At 37.8% G+C, this 10,396-nt stretch overlaps 1 long non-coding RNA gene across 2 annotated transcripts in view; it reads right to left on the bottom strand.

Annotated features, from left to right (window-relative positions):
- Positions 1–9,619, bottom strand: part of LOC134476411 (uncharacterized) — a 137,305-nt gene extending 127,686 nt beyond the window's left edge. For both annotated transcript variants that reach the window (XR_010048022.1, XR_010048023.1), the window contains exon 1: positions 9,371–9,619. This is a non-coding gene — a long non-coding RNA (uncharacterized LOC134476411). The remainder of the gene's footprint in view (positions 1–9,370) is intronic.
- Positions 9,620–10,396: the final 777 nt, after the last annotated feature.

A 10,396-nucleotide genomic window follows, 5' to 3' on the forward strand; every position in this document is an offset into this window, starting at 1 on the left:
GGCTTGTAGCCAGAGAGTAAAATTGGGCACTTTCAATCAGAGAAAAACTAGCAGCTTTTCCAAGGGATTTGGTAATATTACTGTTCTATAAGCCTTTATCCCAATTTTATTAGAACATTAAACCCAAAGAAAACCAGAATTTTTCCTTTTTCTGGGATTCACAAAATGTTTATCAGATATGTGGTTCATTTTCTCACCTTCCTACTGCATTATATTCCTTGATGATAGAAGTCCATGATTTAAGAGCTCAAAGGTCATCTGGTCTAGTGTCACTGTAAAGACAGCAACCTAGAACTTAGAACTCTGTGACTTCCTCAAGGTCATGAGCCAATTAATAACCTTGTCCTCTTTCAGGGACTTCTATGCCTACAATTTGCCTCCTCCACTGACTTCTCCCAACCCCTGTGAAATTCTAGGTAGAAGGATCGTACAGTGACAGTTAAAAATTACCTTTACCACAATAAAGAGATGAGTCATATACTAAATTTCTCTCCCACCCATCACTTCTTCTGCACCTCATCTTAAAACATCATTTTTATTCTCTGAAGAAAAAACAGCCTTAATTCAATGTGGAAAGGGGGAGGTGAAAAAGAAACTATCAGAGGGTGATCACAGTGAGAACAAAAGCTCGCCCAAATTATGCAATGCTTTGTAATTATGCCATACAGTTGTTCTTCAGCTGGGGTGTCAATGGCATAAAAAATTTTAAATCATTCTGTTCTTGATGAGAATTCATGAACAACTGAGATATTCATGTGTGTGCATATATATTTAGGCAAACCATGGTGCTAGGAGCATTCATCTGGAATTCTGTGGCCCCCTCCCCACAATTAAAAAAAAAGCAAAGAAATTCTATCTATCCATCCATATATCTATCTATGTATCTATCTATCTATGCATCCATCCATATGCAGGCATTGCTCTTATGCTAGAATACTTGACAAAAAAAAAAGACTAACTCTAGGTTCAATAACATGTTGAAGATGTCCAAGGCTGTCCAGAGCTATCTAATGTGCATGAATGGGCAGAGCAAGCTATTGAATGTGTTTCAAAGGGGAATGGAAAAGAATGTCAGAATCAAAGAATAGATGCAAAGCACAGATATTATCCGAGTAGTTGTCTCTCTGTACCCAGCACCAAGCTGGACAGTTTGGGAAGTACAGGAAAGCAAAGGCATTTATTTATAGTTGAAGGAACTGATGACTTTAGCTCCTGGTTTGTGTACTACCTACACAAAAAGAGCTGATTTACAAAGGTATTATGTTTAAATTTCCACTTTAACACTTCTCATTTTTCTGTTCCTTGCCTTAAATTTTGACTGAATCAATGATTTTTTTACTGTAAGTGGTTTGCAGTCTCACGTTAGAATCATTTTTTTAAAAAAATCCTGAAAGCCAATTACATGAGAATCTCTAAATCTGAGCATTTATCCTCAGAAACACCGCTCAGCTGTTTCCACCATGCACTTTTGAGTGAAATGCAGCTGTATAATTAAAACAAGACCATTGGTAGAAATTGAAGTAAAAGTCGTTTCTACTCATTAATGCAGTCAAGAGTTCTATGCAGAGGCTTTATGCAGGATGGGAAGCCAGTGGTTCCTAGCCCAAAACCTGTAGATGTCAGTAAACTACTTAGAGAACACAAAGAAAATTCCAGAATTTAATTACTTCAAGTCTGTGAACAATTTCTGAAATTCACAGTATACTTGTCAGCTGCAAGTACTATCTTTCTACATTGTTTTGTGATTTTGTATGAGATTTTGTTGTCAAAATCTTTTCCCAGAGACCAGCTCTGAGGTTTTAAAGAAAAACAAGCTCAGTTTCTTCTAGACTTCAACAACACCCAAAATCCATGGGGATTTCTCCCCACCTGCAAATGAGGAAATGTGCAGCGGAAACCACCTGAAGATAGCATCAGCTCCCGTAAGTTAGGTGGCTTCTGATACCACCTGCGAGCCAGGACTCAGGGACTATTGATCAACCAGCTACAGTTAGTTTAAATAAAGACAGGAGGGTGGGTGGCTGTTCGAGTTCCCATGACCTCACTCTACTAAGTTACTAAGGCAAAAAAAGAGGTAAACTCCTGACTCACAGAACTCAGGGAAACACTTAACTTAAGCTTATCAGCTGATTATTCAGGATGGTTTTAAAAATACATAGGAACAGGCAGATGAAAAGAAACAGAGAGTGAGGTTGGAATGTAGGGTGAGTGCAGGAGTTTCATTCCTGGGAATTAGGGTGCCCCTTATCTCTTCCTGGAGAGAAATTTAAGTGCTGCCTATTCCAGGCACAGTAGAGCCAAGGAATGGATAGCGTTTTGAGAAGATAAGCAATGTGTTATGATACTATACATTTGTGTTATATTTTTTCAAAACAATCCTCTAAACAAGCTTATGAAGCAGGTGGGATTTTCATCTGTATGTACAGGCCTGGGAAATGTCTTGTTCACATTCACAAATCATGATGAGCAGAAAGAACAAGGACATGACAAACTTCTTGTCACCACAAGGAAGTTCCTTCCAATTGCTGTCAGTTGTCAGGTGCAATTTCCCTGTGCATGGGAGAGGACTCAGGTGCTTCTGTCTCTCAGCAGCTCAGCCCAGAGAGCTCTTATCTAGGAGCTATGGTAAGATGCCAGCCCAGAAATGTTACTTGTTGAACAGCGAGTGCTATATATGAACTATAACTTGGGTTTTGTTTTATTCTCTGTCAACTTATCAGGTGAGATACTCTATGCCTCAAGAGAAGCTTAGGTAAAAGAGAAAGGGAAAAAGAGGGGTAGCACCAGCAAAAGAAGAGAGCTTTCTAATCACAAGCTATGAAGTCAGAAATTTACAGGAACTTTAGGAGAGAGGAGCTTCCCTTAAAAAGAGATGTAAACTAGAAATTTCAGAAAAAACAACTGTGGGTGTAAAGATTTATTCTACTCACGTGGTTTGTTTCTGAACCACATGTAGAGACGCTAGCCTCTCAAACACTGAACCCTACGTTGCTCTGGACTTGAACTTTTTGAAGGAGATGAAATGAATGAAGGAGCAGAGAGCTAATGAGTGCTATCAACTGTCACCAGAGGCAAACATCATGATCACTGGACTTTAAGGGACTAATTAACAAATTTGAGAAGATACTGAGAACAATCCAAGCCAACTAATAATCAAGTACTTCTGGACACACATGGGACCAAGTTCTCCAGCAGGGGTTACTTATAACCCACAAAGATGTATGACACCAGGACAGTCACATAGACAGTGTATCACACACAGACACGGGTCTTGAGAGAAAGGTGTTTTCATGAGGAGGAAAAGTCCATAGCGGCTGTTCTACTTTCTAACAATAGTGACAAACTGAATAATTTGTCCCCACTTGAATGTATTTATTAATTATTAAAACATCAGATTATGTAGCTCCCATAAAATGGACAAGTGGTACGGAAATAATTTGTAAATTATCCATGGATTGAAAATACCTAATAACTTAAATAAAAATTAACAATAAGGAAATAGCAGAGCTGACATTTTTATCTCACCTAGTGTAAGTACTTCATTGATTGTAATGTGAGATAAACACAAGATAAAAATAAATTCTTTAAAAAACACAAGATAATATTTTCACATCTGGAAAAGTACTAACACATTTTTGAAATTATTAAAAGAGATAGAAGCATCACACTGAGGCTTTTATAGGTAAATGAATAAATCAAACTTGCATGTGTAAATACCATATAGTCTCCCCAGTGTACAAAACTAAAAGAGTAAATGTTATTAAATCTTCAATAAATATGGTGAAAGGGTAAGAGGAAAAAAGTAATTCAGATAGGGAAAAGGAGAAAAGAAGGAAGAGAAAAAAGATTATATATATATATGTATATATATATATGTATATGTATATATATATATATATACTTAAGATTGCTAAAATGATTGTATTACTAATGCTATTAGTTTTTGGAACAAAACAGTCACTATCTGTGGGATTAGATCAAGTCTGGATTTCTATATCTGGTAATTTGAGTAACACTTTAGAATACAACTATGCAAAACAACAAAATTTGTTCTGTTCCCTCCACCTTGTTTTGAACCCCTACGTTACTATTGTTTTGGGTTCTTTGTTACTATTATTTATTTGTCTCTTTTGTTTCTTGTTTTTCTTATACTTTGTTTTGTTTTGTTTTGTTTTCTGTATCAATACAGAAAGGATAGATGTACACATATAGGTCTATACATGCCTAGAACTTCTCTTAAAGAGTTTGCAAGAATTGATTTTATTATGTGTGATGGTGTGAACAACCACATTGAAGAAAACAAGACAGCATAGTATCCATTGATGATTTCCTGTCATCTTGTTTTGAAGTCCAATAATGCTTTTATTCTTTGATTTTATTGGTTTTAGTCTGTTTTCTATTATTTGATTTCAATATATATGAAAATATGGATAGCTATTCTGAAGAGAACAATCAATAATGGTAGCCATTATTAATTTCCTATTGTCTGGTTTTGAAGGCCTGTAAGGCTCTCATTCTTTTGTTTCGATTGGTTTTATACTATTTTGTTTTGTATTAACTTATTGTGTATGAAGTTATGGACAACTATTTTGAAGAAAATAAGAGACACTATGGTGGCCATTGTTGATATCCTGTTGTTTTATTTTGAAATCCTGTGTTACTTGCATTATTTTGCTCTGATCTGCTTTGTTCTGTTTTATTTTGTTTTGCTCTCTTTAAAATAAAAAAGGATAAAACTTTTGAAAAATTACTAGAATTAAAAATGGATTGTGTCCCTAGCGAATGTTTTTCTTTGACATATAAGCTAATAATAACATGCTGTTTTCACAACTAGCATATTTATAAAATACTGTGCATTTCCTTTATATTTTACCTTTTATATTTTTCTTATTTCTGTGTAATGTTTTAGAGTAACTGCAGATACATATTTTGATAAAAATCTGTGTGTATCAAAAGCATTCTGCTGATAGAAATACACAATTCAAAACATAGGGATTGCTGGTTCTCTATCAAAATGTAGCAAAAATTCAGAAGTTAAGAAACCAATAGGAGGCAAGGTCAGGGAGGCTTCATAGAATTTACTTTGAAAGATGAAGATACACAGAAACAATGAGTCCAAATGAAAGGAAAAATGTCCAAAAAGTTTGCAGAAGAAAGAATGTTGGACAGCACATCTTACCAGATGAGAGAAGGGCTGGGGAGGATAGAGGTGGAATAGTGAAATTTGGAATATACTTGCCTCCTTAAAGCAGGAAGTCTGATATACTGCTATCACTTCCAGTCTCATCCCAATTCTGTTGGTGTGTAACCTCAGCTATCTCCTCTGAGATGAGTCCCATAGATATATCTTTATATCTAGGCTGCCTTTTCCAAATGCTTGGTGGATACATCCTTATATCTGGCCATCTCCTCAAATTCCACAAATTCAAAATATCTCATCAGCCTGAAAGAACCTCCTTACAAATCTCCATCTCTTTTGCATACCATATACTCTTTTGCATTTCAACCAAGTAAACAGATCTGTTGAAATAGATTTATTTATGGTTCTAATATATACCTTTTACATCTTTTTACAGTCAAAAGAAATGATTATTCAATAAATACTTAGTTCATAATATGCCAGACATTGACAAAGGTACTCAGAGTATGTACTAGAAAAAAATATACCACTAGCATCCCTGATGTAGAGGAACAAGAAAATTGAAGTTTACAATGAAGGAATAAATGAACCTACAGGCAAAATGAAATGTCAGGTCCTCTGACTAACTGATCTTTGAGAAATATTTGTCTGAAATATGTGGTGATATATGCCTGTAATCCCAACACTCTAGAAAAGTGAAGCAGAAGGATCACAAGTTTGATCTCAGCCTGGACAACTTAATGACTTAAAAAGACCCCATCTCAAAATTTAAAAAATGGGCTGTGGATATAGCTCAGCGTAAAAGCCCTGGGTTCAATTCTCAGTGCCCCAAAAGAAAAGGAGGAAGAGGAGGAGAAATGGAGGAGGAGAAGGGGAGGGAAACGAAGGCAGAGCAGAAAAAAAAAGAGGAGCAGGAAAAGGAGAGAAGCAAAAAGGGGAGGAGGAGAAGACGAAGAAGAAGACAGAAAGAGGAGGAAAAGGAAGAGGAGAAAGAAGAAGAGAAGGATGAGAGAAAGAAGAGGAAGGGTAGGAAATAGAAGAGGAAGATGAAAGGAAAGGAGAAGGGAAGAGCGAGGAGAGAGGCGCTTGACAGCAACTTCCTTTACAGGAGTAATACGCTATTGTGTAGTACACTGTACTGACCAATACAGTATGTGTGATGCAGATGCAGGAAGAAGGTTGGCTCCCCGGGGAAGCGTTTCAACCTCCCAAGCAGAATTCACTTGTTTTTTGGGCTTTTTTTTTTTTTTTTTTTTTTTTTTTTTTGGTACCATGGTTCAAACGTCACACTTGTCAGACAGGTGCTTATGCCACTGAGCTAAATCTCCAGCCCAGAAATCACTTTTAACTAGGCCAACCAACTGTTTATAGTCCATAGGGATTTTCACTATGAAGATTTCTGTATCTCCATCTATCTGCTTCTTGAAAGCAATGTCTTATCATGCTTCCTGTGATCTTCAACATCTACTATTATTATGGTTCCAACCAAAAGTATTGGTTTTCTTGAATTCAGTAATAGTCGAAGACATTCATGATATAGTCTTCCTCTTCTGCCTTCATAAGACATTTTACATTACTATAGAATAGAAGTATGGGACAAACCCTGTGTGAGTTGTCTTAAGACTGCTATAACAAAATGCCACAGACCAGGTGGCTTAAACAATAGAAATTTATTTTCTCACATTTTAGAAGCTGGAAGTCCAAGATCATCACACTGATTTCAGATGAGACTTATCTGGCTCGCAGATAACCAACTTCTGACTGAGTCCTTAAGTAATGTTTCTCCTGTGTGCATGGAGAGAGGAGGGGGGCTGTCTGGTGCTTTTAGTCTTTTCTTATAAGGACTCCAGTTCCAGCAGAGTAGGGTCCCAGTTATGACCCAGCTATGACATCATTTTACCTCAATTATCTCTTTAAAAGTGAGAGTTAGGGCTTCAACACATGCATTTGGAGGGGACATAATTCAGTGTTTAACAATTTCCTAGCTTTATTTTTATCTACAAGGAAGATCATGAAGGTTTATCTTCATCTACCAAGACTTGAAGTCAGAGCTAAAAATGAAAACAAAGACAGGAAATAATGAGAATCGCCTTGATTTGTCCAATGTCGAAACTGTTTTACGAGGGTGGAATAATCACTGGTCAGATAATTGGACTCCAGAGCTTAGTGCCAAATGGGCTATTGATTCACAACTGACTAATCTCAGGCACTGAATCCAAACCTCTCTTACTTAATTTTCAAAACTGTGAACTGAGGTTAAGACTTCCTGCTACAAAAAATGATGATTCTCTAATTCAAAAGTAAGCTTGGTAATAGCTTCCATTTTAAATAATCTCCTTGTTTCTTATTAATGTTTTCACACTCCTTGCTTTCAAAATACATTTGTTGTATTTTTGTATTATCTAGTGCTTGACATGAATTTGCTCCCTAAATTCCTTTGTATTTTCTTTCTCAACAAAGTCCAGCCTCTGAGTAGAAATGTCTTACTCTCCTTTTCATATGAACTGAAAAGCTGTATGTTTGACTTATTGCCAGAGCAAGAAATAAAACACTTTTCCCTCTGTCTTTCTTCCACTTGAACCTCTTCTAGTTGGAAAATTTGCCTTCCTAAATCTTCACAAAAGCACAGATTCACAGCAGTAAGAATTTCCTTAACAAAACAGACATGGCCCACTTCTTTAAATGCTCAACACAGAACCCTATTCTCAGTCCTGGGTATGATCTGATGTAAGTTTTCAGCAGCCAACCAGAGTCAAAAAGACAATGAGACAGCCAGTCAATGATACAGTCAATAGTCACATTTCCTCAGCTTTCTACCCCTCTTCCTATCTTTTGGAACATTGTAGGAGATTGCACATCCTAGTCAATTTCAGATCAAGTGCAGCCATGGGATAAGTTCTCGTCAATGATAGGAAATGGTTAGTGTCAATTTGGGGGTCTATAATTTGACTTGAGCTACCAGAGCATCCTTTGAAATCAACAATATTTCACTTAGCAAATGCCTGAGTGATTGAGCTCAGGACCAAGAGCAAACCTTTCTTCCCCAAATCCTTCCCTTCATCAACCCAGGGCATAGACTATGAGTAAGAAACAAACTTTTGGTGGCTAAAGCCACCAACATTTGGAGGTAGCTTGGTACTGAGGTAAAAACATAGTGTACCCAAACTGACGAAGACATTAGCAGTGGGTTAGGATCCATTCCCACGCCTTTATCATCTCCTGAAAGATGTAGTTTCTCTATCTTGGATGAGATAGTCCCACAGGAGGTTATTCAAGCACTACAGCTAAGTATTAGAAGAAAGGACAGACTCCCCGACTCACAGAAGACATATGTATTCCGGCAAAGCAGTCGTCTGGATCCATATTTAAAGGCTACAAAGGCTGTGTACTTTCATAGCCCTTTTTGTGGACCCACAATCTCCTCTCCACAATCTCCTCTCCTCTCCTGATAGCCATCAACAGTCTGAGCTATTCAGCACTTGTAGCTAACAAAGCAAGGGACTAAATTCATCATTTTATCTAATTTTAATTAATTACACATTAAGTTAAGGTAAACAGTAATACTATATTGATTATATGTTGAAATGCTAATATTTTGGATATCATGGGCTAAGTAGAATATAGTCACAAAGTTTATTGTAGCTATTTCTTCTTACCTTCTTACCTTTCTTAATCACTACTAAAAAGTGATTTAAATATATGTATGTGTAGATTGCAGTTTATTTCTTCTAAATGGCACTGGTTGGAAACCTCATCTTTAGAGCTGCGATTCTGTTTTCAAGTTCTGCTTTTGTCTTCTCATCGCATGTACAACTATGCTGTCCATCCCCTTAGGTTTCTAGATTAATTTTTCCTTCTATGACCCTAAAAATCTTTAAGTAGCTAAAGGTTGAAAGCAGGGTATTCTTGCTTCACTAAGCCCTGACAAATTCTCCCCTGAGACTCCAAATGTGTCATTCTCTTCTGTGAAGCCAGCTTTCTCACTCCTGCTGACAGACCTTCGCCAACTCTTCTTTCTTAGAATGTCGAACCTGTTTTCCTGTGTCTGTCTCTTTGCTTTTGCATATAATGACCCTCCACAGTGGCCTGCTTGGATATTACTTGCCATGTCTCTGAGATGACTCCATGGAATTTTTCTTAAACAAGAAAATTACTAAAACCTTCTCATATTTACAGTAGGAAGAGAAAGAATATTTGGTAATGCAGGAGGAAGAGTGTCTATCAACTCACCACTGGATTTTCAGGAAGGGAAGCATTTATCATCTTCTAAGAGACTGGACCATTGCTTTTCCTTGGATTCTCTGAAAATAAGTTTCTTCTGCACATATTTCAATGTTAGAATGACTGGCTAGAGGGTCAGAGACTTCTGCTAGACATCTGTGATCTTGAGTGGCATCACTCTGAGGTTTGTTTACAGATGTCTCCTGAAACTGTCAGAACCTGCCTCTTCCTAGCTAGGGCTAAGTGACGTGTGTACAGCCTGGTCGCTAATAACAAGCATTCAGTATCTCCCAGGGGCTAGGGATAAAGGAGCACAGCAGTGGCACCCTGGCCTCCTTTCATCTTCCTGCTTTGCATCAGATACTATCTAGCCAATGGTGCGCTCCCTCTGAATGTCAAAGAGCTGACCCAGTCTCACGTTCTCCTACTGTGGCCTAGAGCCCACCAAAGGCCGTGGACAGTGCAGCAAGATATCATGTTCAAAGCCTGCAAAGATCAAACAGTTCTGCAGTCGCTCAGACAGCCACAGAAAAACTCCACACCCCTCCCCAAGTTAACTTCCTGACCCCAAAACCCAAAGTCTAATCACTAAGCCAATGGCTTTAAATTTGGGGTTTTGACAGCTACTGAGCACAAAGCTGCAGTAAAGTGGCTTCCAGACAAGAGTTGGAAGAATGCGTCTACACACTCGCTTGCCTACTTTCAATCTGCTGGATTCTTCTAAGCCACTGCATACTGCTTTGCACACACTGCCAGTTCAAGTACCTTCTTGGTCCAGCCTTTGGGCTAACTAGTCCTAGGAATTAAGGCAGGCAGTTGACTGTTTTATAAACCAATCTACAGGGCACAATTTAAGTACATCTCATATGGTCTGTGTCTTATACTGGGGAGACTCAAAATATCAGCTGAGCACAGATTCCGAGCCAAGTAAGAATCACCAAGATTCTGACCTGAGTCCAGTAATCTGACCTGACCCCTTCTTAAAGCACTAGACCATTAGACAAGGAGCTCAGAGCTATCCCAGCATGCAGCAGT

The sequence above is a fragment of the Cavia porcellus genome, unplaced genomic scaffold, assembly GCF_034190915.1.
Source record: "Cavia porcellus strain 051 isolate PalLab524CR breed Dunkin Hartley unplaced genomic scaffold, mCavPor4.1 scaffold_6, whole genome shotgun sequence".
NCBI lineage: Eukaryota > Metazoa > Chordata > Mammalia > Rodentia > Caviidae > Cavia > Cavia porcellus.